General features: G+C 35.4%; 1 pseudogene; it reads left to right on the forward strand.

Moving 5' to 3' along the window:
- The first annotated feature begins 12,920 nt into the window (after positions 1–12,920).
- Positions 12,921–13,020, forward strand: LOC122100551 (annotated as a pseudogene).
- The last annotated feature ends 1,105 nt before the right edge of the window (positions 13,021–14,125 follow it).

Raw genomic sequence — 14,125 nt, forward strand, 5'->3', positions numbered from 1 at the left:
TATCCCCTAAATTAAAAATTATGAGAGGAAGAAAAAAATTAATAGAAAAAATTAAAGTTAAAAATTAAAAAAAAAACTTTTAGAAAAAAATTTTATAAAAGGTACAAAAAAAAAGAGTTCTTTGATTTTTTTGGGGGGGATGGGAAGATATTGTATCTCCGTTCTGTCCTTAACCTGTCTCTTGTTGGAGTCTCTGGTCTGCTTGTGGTGTTTGATTTTCCTGTGGCTTGAATTGTTTCTTAAGTCAGTTTGAGCAGGCAAAAAAAAATCACAGCAGATGATTCTTGAAGCTCTGGGTAGGGTCGCAACCATTAGACCTCATTCTCCTCAGAGGAGTTGTGAGGAAACAAGGGATTTACAGAGGGATCTCCGGAACATGGCTAGGTACAGAGGGAGCAGCCTTCAGATAAGGTTCTCGGCAATTCTGTGAGCAAATGACAGGAAGGTAGCCTGAAAGGGCTCATGTGGGGCCTGTTAATTGTGCAACAGATGTGGGATTATGAAACAAAACATTGCTCTCTTCATAACTACCCTATCCCCATGAGGAAGAGGATCCTTCACTGTGTTGAGTTTTGCAGCTGGTGAAACCAAGGCAAAGAGAAGCCAGGTGACCTAGTTATGACTTCAAATTCACAGGAAGCTCTGCCTGACTTTGCTACCATGCTCCCTAGGACAATGGGTGCTATTCAATCCACTTCTTGTGGTAGGAAGCCCACTTCTTGTCAGTCGTGGGGCTTGAACTCTAGGCATAGGCGATGTTCCTGAGAGCCTCAGCAAAAGGCTAGTGCTCTATCACTTGAGCCCAGAGCACTACTTCTGATTTTATGGTGGTTCTTTGGCGATAAGAGTCTCACAGACGTTCCTGCCTGGCTGGTTATGAACCATGATCCTTACATCTCAGCATCCTATGTAGTTAGGATTAGAATTCTAAGCCACTGGCACTAGACTTAATTGTAATTTTGACATTTTTTTGTCTCTCTCTCACAAGAACTGGTTGAATGGGTGCTGGAGGAGGGGGACCAGCATCCCCATGTGGCTGGAACCCAAGGAGGCCCTCTCATTCTGGAGGCTGGCTGTGGGTCAGGAGCTGTCTCTCTCAGCTTGTTGAAACAGCTCCATGAGATAAGCCCCTCTGTTCCCTGGCTAGACCGTGAGAGTTCTTCATTGTCCATCCAGCCTTACTAGACGTATTGTATTGTATTGCTTTCTACATCATTTTCTAGCACCTGGCCAAAATTCTGATACGTAGTTACGAAATGAAAATGTATTGCCATCTTAAGAAAGTTATTTAGGGCTCTGGGAATGTGGCTTCATGGTACGGTGATTGCCTAGCATCCATGAAACCCTAGGGTCAATTCCTTAGTAACACATAAAAAAAACCCACTGGAAGTGGTGCTGTGCCTGAAGTGATAAAGAGCTAGCATTGAGCAAGAAAAAAAAAAGCTTAGGAAAATTCCCTACCCCTGAGTTTAAGCCCCTTGACTGGCAAAAAGAGAAAAACAAATCAAAACAAAAAAAATTCAGTTAGTAAATGCAAAATAAATAACCCATACTTGGAATATATAATTGGTCCTTCCATACTGACACCTGACAACAGTCCCTAATTCATGTACTTTACTAATATGAAGATACTGTGTTGAAAAAAGTTTTGTTCATTAAGTCACGGCAATTAATGCCAGGAATGTGCTTAGATGTCAGGGAAAGTTTAATTCTGGAAATTCAACGATTTCAGGATTTGTGTCATCACTGATAATCACAAAGAGAAGGGTAGGCTATGTGTGATTTTGAAACCTTTTTGGTCAGTTATGGCACCAAAAAGGCAGAGGCTAATTAATAGTTGTGACAGAAAATAAGGAATAACTCCAGATAGAAGGAATAAATGATAGTAATTAAGGTATACCAGAAACTGTTCTTGAGAACCATTTTTGGTTATTGTTGTACTAGTTGTCAACTAGGCTTTTCCTCATTGCCTTTAGCATTCTAAATCTATTAGGCTAGCTCCTAATCTCTGAGTGATAAATGTATCTCCTTCTATGCTATTCTTTCATTCCTTATTTCCTTTGCTTTCTAAAAATTTTATTATTTCTATATTTCTCTATGAACATTTCCTGATACTAAATAAACCTATACAGATGGCAGAGGATGCTAATGTAAGGGTCCCATAGCTTATCAGTCATTAATGTAACAAAATGGAAAAGGAGGACATATTTATTGCTACTTCAATTTTTCTGAAATGCTGCAATGTCATCAGTTGGTTAAAATTTCCATTCTTTGTCTACACAGTGTCATTCAGTGCACATAAATGTAAATATGACCCAGGTGCTGGTGGTTTACTCCTGTAATCCTAGCTACTCAGGAGGTTGACACCAGAGGATTGTGGTTCAAAACCAGCCTGGTCATGAAAGTCCATGAGACCCTAACCTTCAATTAACCACCAGAAACCAAGAGGTGGTGCTGTAGCTAAGCACCCAGGATCAGAGTTCAAGCCCCACAACCAACAGAAAAGGTGAAATATGACTTTAAGTTTCCCCAAAAGGTACGACAAGATCAATAATCTTCCCAAGCAAAAGAAAATAATTCCAAAATGATTCAGTGCACCTACTTTTGCTGAGTTATGTTATGGATTCTTTGCTGGACATATTCTCCAAAAACAAATCGTTAAACTAGGGATACAGGTGGACCCATTGAAATAATGTGATGTACATGTCGTTATGTCAAAAACAAACTTTACAACTTTGGTGGGGAAGGGGTAGGATCAAGTGTGGGGAGGGGGTATATGGAAAGAGATGGGAAGGAGAAACAAAGACAAGGCAACAATTATTGATAAGAAATGCACTCGTTATCTTGCCCATGTAATTGTAACTCCTCTGTACGGTATGCTCACACAAATAAAGAAAGAAAAAATTGTCAAATATTAGCTTTACAATAAACTTCATCTAATATTTCTTTTTGAAAAGAGAAGTCTATACAGTTGATGTCACTTGGCTTTCTACTATATTAGTTTAAAGCCAAACCAGGTAGGAGAGTCTGTCAAACTCTTATCTGTAAGTACACAGCAAAAAAATCCAGAAATGGTGTTTTGGTTCAAGCAGTAGAGTACTAGCTTTGGGGGTAGTTGGGCAGGAAAGAAAACTGTTGAGGGACAGGGTCCAGCCTCTGGGTTCAAGCCCCAGAACCAACACAAGCTAAATAAAAAAGCAAACAAAAAACCAGATATTTCATTGGGACCCTCCTTAAAGGAGTATTGGTCTGAAAAGTGGCTCCTTTTGCTGACCATATGCACTAGATGCCTTTTTGGAATCCTTATTGCTCTGGAGAACTCAGGACCAAAATAAAGGAATTGATAACTGACTCCTGCAACAAAAGAATCATCTCAGGGGTGAAATATCCATCCATAAAACACTTTTAAACCAACATGTCTTTGTTTCTTTGCAGTAGAATTTTTTTTGGGGGGGAGGTCCAGTCGTGGGCCTGAACTCTGGGCCTGGGCACTTTACCTTAGCTCTTCAACTCAAGGCTAGCGATCTACCACTTGAGCCACAGCATCACTTCGGGCTTATTTTTGCTTATGTGGTGCTGAGGAATCTAACCTAGGGCCTCAAGCATGCAAGGCAAGTGCTCTACCACTGAGCCACCTTCCCAGCCCCTGCAATAGATCATATTTAAAACACAGTTATTGTTATTTCCTTTTGTTCTATGCTGGCCATCAAATGGCACATTATTTCTTTTTGTAGTACTCTCAACTAGAAGTTTACAGAAAAATTATATATGAGTAAAAACACACTAGAAAAAGTCAGGGACAGAGTTTCTTCAAGCCTTCGGATTCTCTTCTTTTACAGTAAAAAGGAAAGCACAAGTTAACTTTAACTTTGTCAATTTTCTATGTTCCATTCCTCTCCTGGGATCAGTTTCCACATCCAGTAACAGTTACTTTCGGGAACAATCTATGGTGCTGCTTGAGGTATAATGAATGTTTTCTTGCTTCACCGAAATAACACCAGGACACCTTTGGACCTGTGTTAACACGTGTTTCAGAGACAACTTAGTAAAGAGAAAATATGAAATTTATATTTCTTATAAATACATTATCCATGAGTATATTGAGTTCAAAATTTGTAAATTCTCTGTAAATTAAGGCGAATTTTAAAGGGGAGAAGATTCTCAGATCATTTCTTTTGTGAGTGTATGTGCTGCACATTATTTCCCAAGTTTACATGAATTTGTTAACTCATGTTAACTATAGAAATAATTAGAGAAAGAGAAATTCTGTGTTTAAGTATAAGGGTTCAATACACTACAGAAGACTCTACAAATAAGACCACGTTGAAACAATAAAGCCAAGTCCAGTATGTAGATTTACGAAAGTGATATAGAGAAAGCATTACTCCTACGTGAAACAGGAAGTATGAGGCCACTCCCTTTCTAAATCATGCTTGCTAATGACATAACTTTGTAGAAAGTAGAGTGGAAGAATAATTCTGTTTCAAATGCAAGTCAGATATAACAGCATGGACTTAATTGGAAAAAAAAAGTCAATCTTCAGAGAGAGGGATTATACTAGCCATGAACTGGTGGATAAGATCACATTTTTTTCTTTCCTTTACTTATATATTTTTTGTTGGTGGTGGTCTTGGCACTTGAACTCGGGGCCTGGGCACTGTCCCCTTGCTACTCAGCTCAAGGCTAATGCTCTACCACTTGAGCCACAGTGCCGCTTCCAGTTTTCTTGCAGTAAATTGGAGAAAAGAGTCTCCGGGACTTTCCTACATGGGCTGGCTTTGAACCCCAATCCTCAGATCTCACCACCACCCAGCTTAGGATCACATGTCTAACAGTGTACACTCAGCATATGAAATTTGTATGTTCATCTATCTTTATATGAATTCTTGAGTTAAAAATCTGGGCTACAGCTTAGACTTTACAATCAAAAAATGTTTGTAGTTTAAAAGTTGATTCTACTGGATAAATGAAACCTAAGAATATAAAGGAGTCTGGGAAGTTCAGTTTGCATCCAGCGTGGGCAGAACAGTGTCTGAGACACTATCTATAATTAACCAGCCAAAAGCTGGAATGGAAGAATGGCTCAGGTGATGGAATAACAGTCATGAGCAAGAATGATGAATAAGAACTTGAGGCTTTTGCATACATACATATAAACATACACATACACACAGAGGCACTTGAAGCAACTCTCAGAATATGTAGAAAAGTTAGAAAACAGTAGAAAAGATGTCCTGAGTAAAACTAGAATCAAGTGATAATTTTTGAAATGAGAAAATCCTCAAGTGAACTTTCTTCAAAAAAGTTTGAGAATATTACATAGGTAAAGACCAGAGATAATAAGAGAGTCAAGTAATCAATATTAAAGGGATTTGATCTATGGAGTAATGAATCAGAGACCCGGCAGATGCATTGAAAATGTTCATACCCTGTGTCAAATGTTAGAACATCTTTGAAAATAGTACACGAACAGTCTGAGAAGTCCAGTGGATAATATCACTGGAGAAGTTCAGAATTGCTAATCTATATCTAGATTAAATAAACCAAGAAGGGGCTGGGAATGTGCCTCAGTGGTAGAGAGCTTGGCTTGCATTCATGAAGCCGTGGGTTCGATTCCTCATGACCACACAAGCAAAAGAAAAAAGCCGGAAGTGGCTCTGTTGTTTAAGTGGTAGAGCGTTGGCTTTGAGCTGAAGAGCTGAGGGACAGCACCCAGGCCCAGAGTTCAGGCCCCATTACCGGACCCAAAAATAAACAAACAAACAAATAAATAAATAAACCAAGAAACTATGGTGGGGCAATGTGATACAAGGTTAGAATTCTAGCACTCAGACTGACAGGAGATTAGAGACTGCAATTACTACTGATACCTTCCCTGGAGCAGGTAGTATAATTTTGTCTTAATAAAACAAACCAAACAAGAAAGGAATACACTGTTGGAAGTTTGGGCTAATTTCTTCATTATGGTTTGAAAAGCCAAGTTTTCTATTGAAATGCAACTGGTATATAATCCTCAGTTGTGTTTTAAATGCTCTCTTCATTACAGAACATTCCTAGATGCAAAATGGTTCATGATTCCCATCCAAAATTTGAAAAAGTAAGTAATCATCATTCTGTTAGATTCCAAGGAAAGGATGAAATATTACAAAAGCTTCAGCCTGGAGGAATAGCAAAGTTTATCTAATGTAGGTCTTTATAGATCTTGCTAAATTAGAGTTTAGACTTCAAAAAATATTTTTGTTTCATTTGTAATTTCATATTCTATAGGATACTACAATTTTTTTTTTTAGGTAGAAGGTTTAATTGACGAATTTACAAGTGTTTCTTGCATTCAACTTGCCTAGCATATTGTTTCAAGGAGTTATAATTAGAACTCAGTTAATAGATAATTCTAACTGTTCATGTAGAAAATGATAATATGAATAATGTAGACCGAGTTGCCAACAAATTGATGATATTAATTTATAAATGTAGAAAAAGCAATTTCTTGAGGCTTTAAGGTAACATGGTATGAAGAGCATAATTGTGTGACATCTTCTTTCTTCTACCTGTATGTAACACAGGAAGCAATTTCCTTAATTACGTGCCTCTGTATACAGTGAGAAAAATGCTAGGTTTGGGGTTTGTTTTTATTTTTGTTTTTGTTTTATTGCTTTGTCATAGGGCTTGAACTCTGGACCTGGACACTGTCTCTGAGCCTGTTAAGCTCAAGGCTTGTGCCCTACCATTTCAACCTCAGCATCACTTGTGTCTGGCTTTTGCTGAGAAGTTTATTGGAGATAAGAATCTAGGGAACCTTCCTGCCTGGGTGGGCTTTGAATGTAATCTTCCGATCTTAGCATCCTGAATATCTATGATAGTTAAAAAAGTATAAATATAAATAATATTTGCAAGAATACCAGTGGAGGAAAAATGATGCAACCCAGTTTATTGTGGTGTTCTTTCCAGAACATGGAGGGCATCACATTAGCAGAGGTGTAGTATTTTTCCCAATAGAGATAAGCTATTTGTGATGTGAATTAAGGGAATTTTGAGGTGCACCCTACAAGTTGAAAACCGTTGTTCTAGGATGACTTTATGGTATAAATTTTGGGATTGATGGTCATGGAAATAATAGCTTAATCTGATAAACTATTGCTTACTCTTGAAAAATTAATTATAATGGATGCTTTATAGTTTTATCCTATACCAGAATGTGGCTATTTTTCTGTTCACTTCTCAATCTGTAACACCGCATTGGAAAATGCATCTATTGCAGAATTACATAACATGGAAACAGGTACTATTTGAATCTCTTAGGTATGGAATGTTCAGAATTTGAAAGTGAGTAGTTATTAGTCATAGGAATTTTGAAGAACATACATATTCTGTCCTCTTAACAACTTACTTACTTTTAAAAGTTATGGGTTTCCATAGAATTAAACGGTTTTCGGTTTTAGTATGAGAAAGTACTAGTTAATTCTTTTTTGAAAATATTGGCAAGTATATTGTGAAAAAATTGTCAAGTTCAATAACATTCAAGTTGATGGCCCTCCGATAAAGAAGGGGTAATTCATTCAAAATAGATGTCAAATAGTACTGATTTTTTAAAAAGTTACTACATAAAGAACAATATTTACTATACCAATACAGTGAAATTTTATTTCATGCAGCTTATTTTTTAAATTTAATTTTAATGTGAATCTGATGTGCAGTGGGTTAGCAATTGTAAGGCAGTGAATACATAACTTTTCAAACTTTTTATACCCTCTCTCATTTTTCTCAGTTTTCCTTCACCCCAAAACTCCTCACAAGTTGTAATGTACATTTCCAACATATTGTTTTCTGAGTATTGTTATTGCATTGGTTTGCCTTTTGTCCTATGTGTCGCCATTTTGTTGTTCCTCTTCCCTTCCCTAATTAAGGTAAATGGATACACAATACACCAAAATCAAACACAGTAGGAGATAAACCATAGGGGAAAAACCCAAGGAAAATAGAAATCACATAGTACATTAAAAACAACAACTGCAAATAAATATCTCTTTCCATATCTTGGAGTTCTTTTTGCTCAGCTCAGCTTATATGTTCATATATATGCATAACAAAGCCACTGGAAAATAATAGTTTCATGGATACTATATCATGAAAACAACATGTTAACTGTTTTTGATGGTAAAGGTGGAATTAGGATTGGTAAATTTGCTATTCTGATAAAGGAATTTCAAAAGAGTTTTAAAATTATGACAGGTAAATTTTAATTGTTCAAACTTTTTAACTTAGCCTATTAAGGAAATTTAAAATTGCCTGGGAAAATAGGCTTTCATGCAAAGAAATTCATGGAGACTTAGCAGAGAAGGAGCAATGTGGGTAAGATGGCTCATTTTCACAGTAAACAAACAAACCTCAAAAACCTTGCTGTAAATCTTGTAGGTTCCCATGAGTATTGTCCTTACCCAGGAAATATACTCTTACTGCGTGAAACAAGGTTGTAGTGGAATTTAAATTCAAAGTTTTTTTTTTTAAATAAGACATCAAAATTTGTGAATTGACCTTTAATTACTAAACAGTATTTCTCTTAAAAAGATAATTTGGGTCAAAATATTTAGGGAGAAAGTGCCCTTCACAATGAAAGAACGTATTGAGTTTACACTTTTCTGTTTTAATACTTTCCACAATGCCTTTGCACTTGAAGCACTTAAACATAGAAAAAAATCTGATTAGATACTTCAAACCAATGATTTCACATTTCATAGTAGCTCAAAAATATAATATCCTTATTAATATGAGATAGTGAAGACTTCTTTTATTACATAAGCCTAAAAGTTTGGGGATCAGAAAATAATTGAGCAATTTGAAAAGGTAAGAAAACACGTTATTAGAAACCCTAGCTAAGCATTTTGGTTTCAGCAGTGGAGGGGGCCAAAACTTTTTGATATAGATTGTCTTAATGTTTTTGCTACCTAAAGTGATTTTACAGAGCCTATTTGGCTCAGTATAATGCAGAACAAATTGAATGAAGACATGACAATAAATTCCATCTCCAGTAAAAGAGTTTTCAAAGAGAAACCATGAAGATGTAGCAGTGGGTGACGCCTTATAGTCCTTCAGCTTCACTAGACTTGAAGCCAAGAAGTTGTGAATAATTGGAAATCAAGCAAGAGCTAAGAGGAGGACATAGAAGTAGGACATAGAAGTATTGTCCTTTGTAACAGACAATGTCATCCAAGGAATCGGTGATTTAACTCTATTCTTCTCCATACATCATGTTGAGCAAATACAAGACCAAGAGGAAAATAATCTATTGAAATAATTTTGCAAAGAATAACTTCACTGTTCCTGATATGGTATCTAAGGAGAGTCTTAAGAGAGAAGATAAAAGTATTAAGAGAGAAGATAAAAGTGGAGTATTCTTAGGTTTCCTTTAAATATCTTGTTAGCAAAATATATCTTTGAGGTTAAAAGTGATTGAATCAAAAAGTGGTGGAGTACTTATTTTTGTGGGCACTTTAGACACAAGAAAATTTCAAGGTAAAAGAAAAAAGAAAAAAAAATATAGCCAAATATTTGTGATTATAGGTTCTTGGACTGGATTTTTGGAGACAAAGTGTTGCATTAATGTTGGTCCTCATTAACATAGTTGTTGGGTTTTCGTGGCAACCAAATGAAAAGGGGAAGTTTAATGGACTCGCTTGAACAAGTAAACAGCATGATAGAAAATAATGGCAAATAATATTTAATGAATTATTTTGAACAATTACTTTGTGAGAACAAAGAAGGAAAGATAATTCAAAATCACATGACGTTATTAAACATATGAAAATGGAGTAGTGAAGAGATTGAGAGAAAACATAGAGGACTGTTTTCTCTCCACTGGAGTAATAGGTTCTTGATCTTGCTTCTTCCATTCTTTCTTCACAAGCTATCAAATGTGCCTCAGGACTGGAGTATCCAGTTCAGACAAAGAGCACTCGCAGAAGAAAATACTTGCAGTAGATATGGGTGATTTATAACCTTAGACAACCTTTTTAAATCTGTTCAAAATTCTCCCCTACCCCAAACTGCCCTCTTTGAACAGCTTTGTTTGCTTTCCCAAAGACTGCTCTTCATTAACTGCTTAAAATTTTGAGAGGTCATATTCATACGCTCTAGACATTGCTGTTTGGTTGTGATTTTTGTGTGTTTTTATTTGTTGTTTTTAACTGAATTTCAAAAGGTTGTGCAAGTGTGTTATAATTAAATTTGTCCATCTAATTGTCTAATGCTCCTGGATCAGAGTCACTCCTTCTATCAATCTCAACCAACCCTTTCTCCAAGATGTAGTTCAGATTTTCCACTTCCTTTATTACATATGTACTTTGAGTATTCTAGCTGTACTTGCCCCTTGTTCCATTTTTCATTCATTCTATTTCTTGACTATTGTTCCTCTCTGGTTTCAATTTCCTGATAGTCATTCTGTTAAACTGCTTGTTAATACTTTGAAAGGTTTATATACATTCCATGGAGTTTCACTCCCACATACACTTGAACTGTTGTCAGCTTATATTTCCATAATTCATTCATCTGTAATAACAATTTGCAAGACTGGAGATGTTAAGCACTTAGACATGATTTTATTCTCGTTCATTTGGAAGATTAATGTTTAATCAATAAGAAAGTTTAAAAATGGCTTAGAATTTATTCCTAACTACCAGTTTTTATAAATGGCTTTGTACAATGGTGTGTGATTATTTATTTTACATAGGATAATTTTTTCTACTACCTATAAGTTTTGGAAAAATAAGAAAACTAAAATTTACTTCTTAGTCGAATATGACAGAAATAGAAGACAGATTTTATGTTTGTCACATCTCTCATCAGTATCCATATTCAAGACTTAAAATCATATTTCTTACTATGTTAGACAGATAGGGAAAACATAAAACAACACATGATAAGGCATCTATTAGTGACTTTTAAAAATGTACCTTCTTATGTGATGAAATTTACTTTGTTAGCTAATATTTGGGTTTGAAATATGGGAGGCTGATACAGTTAACACATTTATGGAAGGCACCTACTGAACAACACAAATGGTGAGGGTACTATTTCTACACTTTAATGAATGGTTGAACTTGTTTGGTATTATTGCTGGGTACGTAAATCAACTCTATTGCAACTTGCTCCCTAAACTTGAAAACGTTGTAATGTCACTATCATCTACTTGTCAATGGTTATTTTTGCAAATGTGATTTTTAACAGTTTATTTGAAAATGAATATACATTCAGGAGATTAAATGTAGGTTATCATTGGTTTGAGAATGACAACATTTTTATACTACAGAACCTAGTTTTACTGAAGTACCAGTGTTTTGAAGCGTTAAGGATCTTCCCACTTAATGTTTTTCTAAATTATATTTGACCTCTAAATCAAGTATTCCTAGCCTTGGTAGACCAATTATGGATCTATCATTACAGAAACTATTGTTTTGGGGGGTCTAGTTGTGGGGCCTGAACTCTGGGTCTGGGCACTGTCCCTCAGCTCTTCAGCTCAAGTCTAGCGCTCTACACTTGAGCCACAGCGCCACTTCCGGCTTTTTTCTTTTTGCTAATGTGGTGCTGAGGAATCGAACCCAGGGCCTCAGGCATGCAAGGCAAGTGCTCTACCACTGAGCCACCTTCCCAGCCCTACAGGAACTATTTTTTTGGCTGCACTGAAATCTTTCATTAATCATTAGGAGAGGAGTATTAAAAATAATCTTGTTCATTTGTGATTTTGTTCACTCGTATGGGCTGGTCATCTGTAAATTGAAAGTTTGAATTACAGTACTTTCTCTCAGATTTTGTGATCTCATCTTTCATTTTAAGTTGCCTTACATTTCACAATTGATTTCTGCTAATTCCTGTAAGGAATTGGGGTCCTGAAATAATGTAGGAAATGAGAAAGTGAGATGAGTCTTCAATTATTTTCTAGAAAGATTCACTGTGTGAAATTCAAAATCAGCACATATAAATAGAAAATATGTAAATATATATATAATAAAAATTGTTTAGCATTGTTGTGTTGTGGTTAGGGAATCAAAGGCAACTCTGTTTTAAAGTATTATTCCATTATCTCTACCTCAGTTTTTGGTAGAGTTAGACTTAAAGCTTTACCATTTGTAGATTTACAGCCTAGAGGCAAGAGGAAACGCTATGATTAAAACATTACCAATTTAAGGCCTAATATCAAGGAGAAACATATGGCCTTCTCCAGGAGCTATGGAAATATTTGGTGATAGAAAGTCAGTAGCGTAAATTCCTGCCTGGTTGGATGATAGACAGGCCAGAACAGTAGGTAATCATGCATATGAACAATTTTTTCACCTTCTTGGCTTTAGCTACTTTTGAAATGATAAGTATAATAAACAATTAATTTTGATAAAATAACTTCCATTCTGAACAATTCTGTCTGAACTGTTCATCTCTCTATGATCCCTTGTAACTAAGATTAGTTTTGTTCCAGTAAGACAATCTATGCTGTCAGGGTAAAATATTCTGGTTGTTCTGTTCCTACATGGAAGAAGGGTAAAGGTTCAGGTAGACATTTGTACCACTGAGACCTCATTTAGGAAATTTTATGCTGCAGAAGTTTAGAAGTAGCTCTTAAGCAAGGCTTACTTTGAATCCATTAGCTCTACAAAGCTAACTGAGTTGATAAATAAGTACTTGGACTTAGCTGAAAATGTTTCAAAGTATGATCAAATTTAAAATGAACACGACAAAATAGACATTGACAAAAAATTGTAAATATGAGCAATTGACCAAACGATATGTTTTTTCCACTATACACAGAATTTTAGAGAAATAAGATCAATAGCATTTTTAGGAACAATAAGGGTTCCTTGTTACAAATAGGGAACCATGGATATATGCCTGTATAAAGATTGCATCATTAAGTACTTAAATTTAGAGGGTACTATATGCTTCAGAAGCAGGTCTACCCAAATTACAACAATACAGAGATTAACATGGCACTTGCACAAAGATTATATGAAAATTTGTGAAGTATTCCATATTTTTCATTCTTCTGATGCAAGAAATGAAAAACAGTTATTAAAAAGTTAATTATAAAAATACAAGTGTAACAATACATGTAATTCATAGAATTAAAGGTTAATTTCACATCAGTGTATTAATTCTTCACCTTAGAAAGGCCTTTACACAGCATAACTTTTACAAAACTTGAAATTAGATAACATTGTAATTTTATCCCAAAGAAATAAAATAATATAAGGACCTAGGAAAAAAAGAAATCTTAAACTTCTTCTATATGGAATGCAATTTGAAAGGACGCATTTATTAATGAATCTATACATTATATAACAATGTAGAATTCCAAGTATTATATCTAGGAGCGAATGAAATAGATTAGGGATATTATACAAACATAGATATACTTTTTTTCAGAAAACTACCACGAACAACTGTAGTTTCTATACTATTCATTTTAACAGATAAGTTAAAATTATTTCTGATTTAAAAAATCACAAACTCTGCATAAATCATTATAGATGTATACAAACAACTCTTGAATATATTTTGACATCAAAGTCAGGCAATTCACTTGGAAGAATACCATGGAATCCATGAATTTTTAAAGTAAGATATTGCTGTTGCTTTGTATTATGAAAAAAAATTTAAGGGACACAAAGGATGGACTGGCATTTTTGAAATATAAGAAACTTAACCAAACCATTACAACTCAGGAGAACAATTTGTACAGCCTTCCACAACTTCAAAAAAGTAGTGATACATACTTATCCTTTTTGCAATATTAAATGCAGTTTCTTCCAAGTTGTTCTTCAGACCTGGTTTGATATAATGGTTCAACAGAGTATCTTTTCTATTTCTATTTCCAGCAGCAAGATGCAAGGCAGTCAAGAGGCCTTTAGTTTGGGTATTGGTATCTGCATCATGATGAATTAAGAAAGAAGCCACCCTGGTATTATTGCACATATAAGCACTGTGCAGGGTTGTCAGCCATTCAGAGTTATTGCATGAATATCTGCCTTGAGCTACCAACTCATGGACAATGTCTAAGTGTCCACTCTTGGCTTCCCAATGAAGAGGGGTATAATCATCTTCATTCCTAGTATTCATCTGGGTGGCCTTTTTGGAAAGTAGA

Source organism: Dipodomys spectabilis, unplaced genomic scaffold (genome assembly GCF_019054845.1).
Source record: "Dipodomys spectabilis isolate Male_0828 unplaced genomic scaffold, ASM1905484v1 ptg000583l, whole genome shotgun sequence".
NCBI classification, from domain to species: Eukaryota; Metazoa; Chordata; class Mammalia; order Rodentia; family Heteromyidae; genus Dipodomys; species Dipodomys spectabilis.